This window comes from Amblyomma americanum, chromosome 1 (genome assembly GCF_052857255.1).
Source record: "Amblyomma americanum isolate KBUSLIRL-KWMA chromosome 1, ASM5285725v1, whole genome shotgun sequence".
Classification (NCBI taxonomy): Eukaryota; Metazoa; Arthropoda; class Arachnida; order Ixodida; family Ixodidae; genus Amblyomma; species Amblyomma americanum.
In genome coordinates, this window is record NC_135497.1 from 10,860,554 (window position 1) to 10,869,439 (window position 8,886).

Here is an 8,886-nt window from a genome sequence, read left to right on the forward strand (position 1 = left end):
GAGTGACGTGGTGTGGCGGCACGCTCGTGACAGTTCTACGCCAGATTTTGCAAGCCACTGACAAGCAAGATATCAGAGCGCCTGCTAACTGTCCGTCTTTTGCCGGATGAGGCCGCCACGGGCCCTGTTGTCCTGCAGGCTATAACAAGGGATCATCGAGGACGCACCCTTCACACCGGCAGCAGCGGCAGCGGGACGCTTCTTCAACGCTCAAGCATCGCGCTTCTGTTGTACTGTTGCAGGTCAGTAACTGCAGGATTGTGTAAATTTTTTTTCCTTTGCTATTTGCTGCTGTTGCTGCTGGCACGGTGTGACATGTCTCCAGTAGAGCAGTGCAAAGTGTGTGAAAATGTATGTACCGATCCCGTGAAATCAATAACATGCAGTGAATGTGGTTACAGATACCATACCGGAAGGTGTGCTGGTATTTCTGATGCCACAGTAAAATCGAAGGGTGAAGCGTATAAACAAGCATGGCGATGCACGACATGCCGGCGTTCTAAGCCTCGTTCACAGTCGGTAAATATAGCAGGAGTGCCTGAGGCGCAGGACAACGTACGCGTGTGGTTGAGTCATTAACGATAAGCTGGACCTGTTGCTACCCCTGAAAGAAACAGTTGAGGGCCTAGAGGATGCAGTTAACTTCATGAGCGAACAGTATGATCATCTCCTGGTACGTACTGAAAAGAATGAGCGCGTTGTCGCCGATATGAAGAGCAGACTGGAAATGCTTGAGGCACGGGATGAGGTCACGCAACTGAAAGCCGAGGTTGACAATCTGGAATGGCAAAGCCGTAAGCTAAACCTGGAATTCCACGGAATTCAGGACACAGAGAACGAAAATTTACTGGAGAAGATAAACGTGCTAGCAGCTAAGGCCCAAATTCCAGAACTCCTACAAGATGACGTTGTGGCGATCCACCGACTGCCAGCGAGGAAAAACAAAACGCCAGGCATAATTTGCCGCTTTGCGAAAGAGGCAAAGCGAGGTGAATGGTGGCAAAACAGGAAAAAACTGAGCAGTGTGGATGGTAATGTGTATTTGCAAGAAAACATAACAAAGCGAACACGTGCTCTTCTTTTCGCAGTGAAAAATTGGGCTAAGGTCAATGAATTCAAGTTCGTGTGGCACCACAATGGGCGGGTCCTCGTGCGCAAAGCTGAGGGAGGGTCGGCGGCGGCTATTTCAAGTCTTTGCGACTTGGATAAGCTAAGATAAGAACCACAGCATTTTCAACGGGTGACTAACCTGATAGTTATGGCGGGAGCCGATGGTGAACGTTACGTACTGTCACACGAACTTGCAAGTCACCTAGGTCAAGCATATATGAAGTCTTTGAAGTGCCTTCACCTTAACATACGATCAGTAAAGCATAAAGAATCTGAACTTGGCCTCTTTTTTCAACAACACGATAACATGTTTAATGTGATAATGCTCACAGAAACATGGAGCACAGATGATACGAATGTTTTTCGTTTACCTTCCTACCAGACGTTTTACTTAAATAGGGCAACTGGTCGCGGTGGTGGAGTGTGCCTCTTGGTAAAAAATGATTTCCCATGTGAACTACTCGAAACTTTCTGTACAAGTACAGGTGACTGTGAATTTATGGCACTGAAATTGCAAAACACTGTACTTGCCGTTGGTTATCGACCTCCGAATGGGGTGGTGGCATCGTTCTTAGATTACTTAGAAAATGTTTTTGAATTTGTAAACAATTCTCTGAGGGCGAATGGTCTCACAAATGTCATAAATCTCCCAACAAGAGTGACACTAAATACATCAACATTAATAGATATTTTTGTTACAAATATAACTCCGGAGAGAATCAGAGCAGGCGTTATTGTGGCTGAGCTGAGTGATCAATTGCCTATTTTTTTGTGCTGTTCCAAAAAGGTCAACACAAATAAAAACGTGCCTGCAAGCTTAATACAACGTGTGTCACAAAAAAATCTTTCCACATTTCTGGAAAAAGTTTCACTGGCATCATGGGATAGTGTGTACAAAAAAACTGATGCTAGCGCAGCTTACGAAGAACAGCTTAATATTCTTAAACCTATATACGCAGATTGTTTCCCTTTTGTGCGATTGAAAGTAAACACAAAAATCCGCAAACCGTGGATAACACCCGACCTGGCAGCGAAAATACGTGAGAAAAATACAATGTTCAGCAGGTTTATCAAGAGCAAGGATCCAGACGCGTTGAAGCAGTTTAGAACTTGCCGTAATCGTTTAGATAAAGAGCTGAAAAGGGCACGAAAACAGCATTTTAACAACTTATTCACCTCTCTTTCTGGACGCACACATGCTCTGTGGAAAAACCTGCGCTCAGTATTAAACTATAATGTTAAGAATGACTCAGTTCGTGAAATAAAATACAATGGTACCGTGCTGTCAGGCAAAGCCTTAGCCAATGCCTTCAATAGCCACATTGTAAATACTGCCGCTCAAATAACAGTGAATATTAATCTAGACAATGTTCACTACAATAATGGCTCAGTTTTTCTTGATCCTGTCAGCGAAGCCGAAGTGACGGAAGTAATAAAAAGTCTTAATAACAGCAGCGCTATTGATGTTGATGGCATGCAAGTGAAACCTTTGAAACACGTCATCTAACCTTTGAAACACGTCATCTGTGTCCTTGCTCCCTGCATAAATTACGTTTTCAATTTATGCCTTGAACAAGCGGTATTTCCGCACCAAATGCAAGTTGCACGTGTGAAGGTATTGTACAAGAAAGGTGATAAGAATGATATGGGGAATTACAGGCCTGTTTCCATATTACCTGTCCTATCAAAGGCATTCGAAAAAATCATTCTCAAGCGAGTTTCGAAATTTGAAGAGAAACATAACCTCATAGTTGATTGCCAGTATGGATTACGAAAGGGAGTTAGCACCGAGTCGGCACTTCTTGCCCAAAAAGAGTATATTTTAGACCACATTGAACAAGAAAACGTAATATTAGGCATATTTATAGATTTTTCACGAGCCTTTAACCTCATAAATCATCAGATAGTGATCACGAAGCTAGAAAGATATGGCTTTCGGGGTGTGGCTGCGGCGTTAATCCGATCATATTTAACCAATAGGAAGCAAATTGTAGATATCGAGGGATTTTGTTCGGATTCACTAGCAGTTAACTGTGGCGTGCCGCAAGGCAGTATTTTGGGGCCATTCCTTTTTAATCTCTACGTGAATGACATAGTAAGCGTAACCCCATCCACAAAATTTGTCATTTACGCAGATGATACGAGTCTATTCTTTTCAGCAAATGATCCTGATCAATTAATTCGCCATGCGAATGAAAGCCTAGCCAAGCTAGAGAAATGGACTGAAGAAAACCTTTTAAAAATAAACATACAAAAAACAAAGGCAGTTCTATTTCACGCCAGAAATAAAACTATAACAACTAGCCACAGTGTTTTGCTCAAATCAACCCCAGTTGAAATAGTGCCTTGGATTAAAACATTAGGTGTTACGTTTCATGAGAACTTATCTTGGGATGCACATATTAACTGCTTAACCAAAAAACTTTCTCAAGTAGTCGGCCTCATATATCGAAATGCAAGTGTACTACCGCTTAATGTAATGATAATGCTGTATAATACCTTGTTTTGTTCAAGACTTAATTATTGCCATTTAGTTTGGGCCTCTACGACGCAAAACAATATACACAAAATTCATATTCTGCAAAAAAAGTTTCTACGTGCCGTTGCAAGTGTCCCCATGTGCTATCCCTCGGAACCATTATTTCACATGTATAACGTGATGCCTGTTACGAAGATTTATGGTTATCGTCTGTGCAAACAATACAAACAAGAGATAAAAAATGGTACTTGTTTCTTGCGTCAGATAGCCAACATAAGTAGTCATCCTAAAGCATACAACACGCGATATTTTGAGAGGTGGAAAGTTGAAACATGTAGGACAACATATGGATTACAAATGTTAAAAAACCGGTTACCAAGGCTTTTAAATACGTTGCATAAGAAAAACATACAACCCGAAAATATTAATTTCAAGAAACTTCGCCACTACTTTACGAACTAAAAATAAGAACAACAAAATAGTCTCACAATATTCTATCTCAAAGCGTCACTTTCATTTTGCTATGTTGTCTATATATCTCCGGCGATGAGATTTGTTGAAAGTGTGTGCCCTCTTGTTGCAGTCAGGTTTTCGTGGAAACTTCCTTTTTTCAATGTATAGCTTTTGTTTGCGGCTTCACACTTTCATGCATTTGTTTTGTGGTTGCTGACCGCTACCTGTAGTTGCCAGTGTGGGGGCCGGCGGCCTTGTCAAGCTGCCTTAATGACAGCTTTTTCTGCTGGCCTCCGGCATCATGTACGTGTGATGCAAATAAAGTTATTATTATTATTATTACCTGAGCCAAACGCTCCCTCAAGAGCACATTAACCGCGCCTACAGACTTAACCTTATACCTGGCCAAATGCCCCTACAGAACGGCCTCACCAGAGATGAGCACGCAGGCACTACCAGGAAACCATAGGCACCACAGGAAACAGCTGTTGCAGCAGCAGCAGCAGCAGCAGCAGCAGCAGCAGCAGCAGCAGCAGCAGCAGCAGCAGCAGCAGCAGCAGCAGCAGCAGCAGCAGCAGCAGCAGCAGCAGCAGCAGCAGCAGCAGCAGCAGCAGCAGCAGCAGCAGCAGCAGCAGCAGCAGCAGCAGCAGCAGCAGCAGCAGCAGCAGCAGCAGCAGCAGCAGCAGCAGCAGCAGCAGCAGCAGCAGCAGCAGCAGCAGCAGCAGCAGCAGCAGCAGCAGCAGCAGCAGCAGCAGCAGCAGCAGCAGCAGCAGCAGCAGCAGCAGCAGCAGCAGCAGCAGCAGCAGCAGCAGCAGCAGCAGCAGCAGCAGCAGCAGCAGCAGCAGCAGCAGCAGCAGCAGCAGCAGCAGCAGCAGCAGCAGCAGCAGCAGCAGCAGCAGCAGCAGCAGCAGCAGCAGCAGCAGCAGCAGCAGCAGCAGCAGCAGCAGCAGCAGCAGCAGCAGCAGCAGCAGCAGCAGCAGCAGCAGCAGCAGCAGCAGCAGCAGCAGCAGCAGCAGCAGCAGCAGCAGCAGCAGCAGCAGCAGCAGCAGCAGCAGCAGCAGCAGCAGCAGCAGCAGCAGCAGCAGCAGCAGCAGCAGCAGCAGCAGCAGCAGCAGCAGCAGCAGCAGCAGCAGCAGCAGCAGCAGCAGCAGCAGCAGCAGCAGCAGCAGCAGCAGCAGCAGCAGCAGCAGCAGCAGCAGCAGCAGCAGCAGCAGCAGCAGCAGCAGCAGCAGCAGCAGCAGCAGCAGCAGCAGCAGCAGCAGCAGCAGCAGCAGCAGCAGCAGCAGCAGCAGCAGCAGCAGCAGCAGCAGCAGCAGCAGCAGCAGCAGCAGCAGCAGCAGCAGCAGCAGCAGCAGCAGCAGCAGCAGCAGCAGCAGCAGCAGCAGCAGCAGCAGCAGCAGCAGCAGCAGCAGCAGCAGCAGCAGCAGCAGCAGCAGCAGCAGCAGCAGCAGCAGCAGCAGCAGCAGCAGCAGCAGCAGCAGCAGCAGCAGCAGCAGCAGCAGCAGCAGCAGCAGCAGCAGCAGCAGCAGCAGCAGCAGCAGCAGCAGCAGCAGCAGCAGCAGCAGCAGCAGCAGCAGCAGCAGCAGCAGCAGCAGCAGCAGCAGCAGCAGCAGCAGCAGCAGCAGCAGCAGCAGCAGCAGCAGCAGCAGCAGCAGCAGCAGCAGCAGCAGCAGCAGCAGCAGCAGCAGCAGCAGCAGCAGCAGCAGCAGCAGCAGCAGCAGCAGCAGCAGCAGCAGCAGCAGCAGCAGCAGCAGCAGCAGCAGCAGCAGCAGCAGCAGCAGCAGCAGCAGCAGCAGCAGCAGCAGCAGCAGCAGCAGCAGCAGCAGCAGCAGCAGCAGCAGCAGCAGCAGCAGCAGCAGCAGCAGCAGCAGCAGCAGCAGCAGCAGCAGCAGCAGCAGCAGCAGCAGCAGCAGCAGCAGCAGCAGCAGCAGCAGCAGCAGCAGCAGCAGCAGCAGCAGCAGCAGCAGCAGCAGCAGCAGCAGCAGCAGCAGCAGCAGCAGCAGCAGCAGCAGCAGCAGCAGCAGCAGCAGCAGCAGCAGCAGCAGCAGCAGCAGCAGCAGCAGCAGCAGCAGCAGCAGCAGCAGCAGCAGCAGCAGCAGCAGCAGCAGCAGCAGCAGCAGCAGCAGCAGCAGCAGCAGCAGCAGCAGCAGCAGCAGCAGCAGCAGCAGCAGCAGCAGCAGCAGCAGCAGCAGCAGCAGCAGCAGCAGCAGCAGCAGCAGCAGCAGCAGCAGCAGCAGCAGCAGCAGCAGCAGCAGCAGCAGCAGCAGCAGCAGCAGCAGCAGCAGCAGCAGCAGCAGCAGCAGCAGCAGCAGCAGCAGCAGCAGCAGCAGCAGCAGCAGCAGCAGCAGCAGCAGCAGCAGCAGCAGCAGCAGCAGCAGCAGCAGCAGCAGCAGCAGCAGCAGCAGCAGCAGCAGCAGCAGCAGCAGCAGCAGCAGCAGCAGCAGCAGCAGCAGCAGCAGCAGCAGCAGCAGCAGCAGCAGCAGCAGCAGCAGCAGCAGCAGCAGCAGCAGCAGCAGCAGCAGCAGCAGCAGCAGCAGCAGCAGCAGCAGCAGCAGCAGCAGCAGCAGCAGCAGCAGCAGCAGCAGCAGCAGCAGCAGCAGCAGCAGCAGCAGCAGCAGCAGCAGCAGCAGCAGCAGCAGCAGCAGCAGCAGCAGCAGCAGCAGCAGCAGCAGCAGCAGCAGCAGCAGCAGCAGCAGCAGCAGCAGCAGCAGCAGCAGCAGCAGCAGCAGCAGCAGCAGCAGCAGCAGCAGCAGCAGCAGCAGCAGCAGCAGCAGCAGCAGCAGCAGCAGCAGCAGCAGCAGCAGCAGCAGCAGCAGCAGCAGCAGCAGCAGCAGCAGCAGCAGCAGCAGCAGCAGCAGCAGCAGCAGCAGCAGCAGCAGCAGCAGCAGCAGCAGCAGCAGCAGCAGCAGCAGCAGCAGCAGCAGCAGCAGCAGCAGCAGCAGCAGCAGCAGCAGCAGCAGCAGCAGCAGCAGCAGCAGCAGCAGCAGCAGCAGCAGCAGCAGCAGCAGCAGCAGCAGCAGCAGCAGCAGCAGCAGCAGCAGCAGCAGCAGCAGCAGCAGCAGCAGCAGCAGCAGCAGCAGCAGCAGCAGCAGCAGCAGCAGCAGCAGCAGCAGCAGCAGCAGCAGCAGCAGCAGCAGCAGCAGCAGCAGCAGCAGCAGCAGCAGCAGCAGCAGCAGCAGCAGCAGCAGCAGCAGCAGCAGCAGCAGCAGCAGCAGCAGCAGCAGCAGCAGCAGCAGCAGCAGCAGCAGCAGCAGCAGCAGCAGCAGCAGCAGCAGCAGCAGCAGCAGCAGCAGCAGCAGCAGCAGCAGCAGCAGCAGCAGCAGCAGCAGCAGCAGCAGCAGCAGCAGCAGCAGCAGCAGCAGCAGCAGCAGCAGCAGCAGCAGCAGCAGCAGCAGCAGCAGCAGCAGCAGCAGCAGCAGCAGCAGCAGCAGCAGCAGCAGCAGCAGCAGCAGCAGCAGCAGCAGCAGCAGCAGCAGCAGCAGCAGCAGCAGCAGCAGCAGCAGCAGCAGCAGCAGCAGCAGCAGCAGCAGCAGCAGCAGCAGCAGCAGCAGCAGCAGCAGCAGCAGCAGCAGCAGCAGCAGCAGCAGCAGCAGCAGCAGCAGCAGCAGCAGCAGCAGCAGCAGCAGCAGCAGCAGCAGCAGCAGCAGCAGCAGCAGCAGCAGCAGCAGCAGCAGCAGCAGCAGCAGCAGCAGCAGCAGCAGCAGCAGCAGCAGCAGCAGCAGCAGCAGCAGCAGCAGCAGCAGCAGCAGCAGCAGCAGCAGCAGCAGCAGCAGCAGCAGCAGCAGCAGCAGCAGCAGCAGCAGCAGCAGCAGCAGCAGCAGCAGCAGCAGCAGCAGCAGCAGCAGCAGCAGCAGCAGCAGCAGCAGCAGCAGCAGCAGCAGCAGCAGCAGCAGCAGCAGCAGCAGCAGCAGCAGCAGCAGCAGCAGCAGCAGCAGCAGCAGCAGCAGCAGCAGCAGCAGCAGCAGCAGCAGCAGCAGCAGCAGCAGCAGCAGCAGCAGCAGCAGCAGCAGCAGCAGCAGCAGCAGCAGCAGCAGCAGCAGCAGCAGCAGCAGCAGCAGCAGCAGCAGCAGCAGCAGCAGCAGCAGCAGCAGCAGCAGCAGCAGCAGCAGCAGCAGCAGCAGCAGCAGCAGCAGCAGCAGCAGCAGCAGCAGCAGCAGCAGCAGCAGCAGCAGCAGCAGCAGCAGCAGCAGCAGCAGCAGCAGCAGCAGCAGCAGCAGCAGCAGCAGCAGCAGCAGCAGCAGCAGCAGCAGCAGCAGCAGCAGCAGCAGCAGCAGCAGCAGCAGCAGCAGCAGCAGCAGCAGCAGCAGCAGCAGCAGCAGCAGCAGCAGCAGCAGCAGCAGCAGCAGCAGCAGCAGCAGCAGCAGCAGCAGCAGCAGCAGCAGCAGCAGCAGCAGCAGCAGCAGCAGCAGCAGCAGCAGCAGCAGCAGCAGCAGCAGCAGCAGCAGCAGCAGCAGCAGCAGCAGCAGCAGCAGCAGCAGCAGCAGCAGCAGCAGCAGCAGCAGCAGCAGCAGCAGCAGCAGCAGCAGCAGCAGCAGCAGCAGCAGCAGCAGCAGCAGCAGCAGCAGCAGCAGCAGCAGCAGCAGCAGCAGCAGCAGCAGCAGCAGCAGCAGCAGCAGCAGCAGCAGCAGCAGCAGCAGCAGCAGCAGCAGCAGCAGCAGCAGCAGCAGCAGCAGCAGCAGCAGCAGCAGCAGCAGCAGCAGCAGCAGCAGCAGCAGCAGCAGCAGCAGCAGCAGCAGCAGCAGCAGCAGCAGCAGCAGCAGCAGCAGCAGCAGCAGCAGCAGCAGCAGCAGCAGCAGCAGCAGCAGCAGCAGCAGCAGCAGCAGCAGCAGCAGCAGCAGCAGCAG

At 54.2% G+C, this 8,886-nt stretch overlaps 1 pseudogene; it reads left to right on the forward strand.

Moving 5' to 3' along the window:
* The first annotated feature begins 315 nt into the window (after window positions 1-315).
* Window positions 316-1,219, forward strand: LOC144115854 (uncharacterized; annotated as a pseudogene).
* The last annotated feature ends 7,667 nt before the right edge of the window (window positions 1,220-8,886 follow it).